The sequence below is a fragment of the Penaeus monodon genome, chromosome 35 (assembly GCF_015228065.2).
Source record: "Penaeus monodon isolate SGIC_2016 chromosome 35, NSTDA_Pmon_1, whole genome shotgun sequence".
Taxonomy (NCBI): Eukaryota; Metazoa; Arthropoda; class Malacostraca; order Decapoda; family Penaeidae; genus Penaeus; species Penaeus monodon.
Window position 1 is genome coordinate 12,799,719 of NC_051420.1, and position 1,538 is coordinate 12,801,256.

Below are 1,538 nucleotides of genomic sequence, written 5' to 3' on the forward strand. Positions count from 1 at the left end.
GGGGAGGATCTAAAGATTTTCTAGGGGGGGGGGGTGACGAGTCAAATTTCCCCCCTCGTTTGTCTACAGAAAGAGCAACCGCCCCACCCCTCTCTCCTGCCCACTGCCTCGGTATGCCGTCCGAAACTCTTGACAGAACATGCTCCGAATTCCGCCTTGAACTCATTATTATAACCCTTGTTGTTTCGGTTATGAGAGTTTCGAAGCTTCGTTCACGACTCGAGTTTTTGAACAGCGCCAGTCTGAGGTCTTAAAGGGTATACAAAAATCTACGGTTTTGATACATACGTTTAAAGACTGCCTTCCTGTCTCCCATTCCTTTTTTCGCCTTTATCTCTCTCCCCTTCTTTGGTTCTCTGTCTTCCATTTGCCTTTGGGACTAAAATATATATGTTTGGACAATCAAGAAGCATTATTTTTGGTTATGAAGGAAAGGAAACAATTGATGAAATTCAAATTATAAGCAACGTTTATTTGACACTAAAAACCGAAATACATCGGCCGTTGCAGGTTAGTGAAGACGTTACTGTGTTTTCTATGGAATCGGTACATTTTACGTAATCGCTCAAGTAGGTAAAGATATGAATGGAAATTGATACATAACTGACCCTTGTATAATGCATCTTCAATGCATTTTGAACATTATTTCGACAATGGGTTGTAAGAGCCATCTCGCCATTCAGAGGAAGTCTCAACATCAGTATTTCATCCATACTGAAAAGGACCTTCTACTTTGGCATGGAACTGCATTATCACATTCTGAAACTTGCCTGACCTTTGATGAATCTCAGTGACGTAACCTCCTTGACTTGATTCTGAATATTACGGTATTTGAATATCTCTTAGGCTAAAAGGCTGTACACAATAAGTTGAATGATGAGTGAATTATTTCAAATTTATTTATATAAGCATAAAGAAATGATTAATGCTGTGTGTATTTTATCGAGGTCTGTTGTGTATGAAAGTATTATCAATATCGTATGTGTAGTTTAATAGTTAAAGAAAATATTTGAATATTCATTACCGTTAAAGATATGGGAACTAAAGTGATAATCATGTTGATCAAAATTAATACCAAATTATCTGCAGTCTTTAAGATGACAGTATATAATGATAATTATATTATATATAATGATACCGCTATTCATGTATATTGTTATTTTTGTTACCATTATAATTATTTTCATCGTTATTATTATTATTATTATCATTATTATTATTATTATTATTATTATTATTATTAATATTATAATAATTATTATTATTACTATTACCATTAGTAATAGTAGTAGTATAAAGTAGTGTCATCATCATTACTATTATTGTTATCATCATTATCATTATTATTATCATTATTATCATTATCGTTATTATTATTATTGTTATTATCATTATTACTATAATTTTTAGTACTATTATCACTATCATAATTACTATTATTATTGTCATTTTAATTGTTATGATCATTATCAGTCTGATCATTATCATTACCATCATCATCATAATCATAATCATGATAATTATCTTTTTTGTTGTTA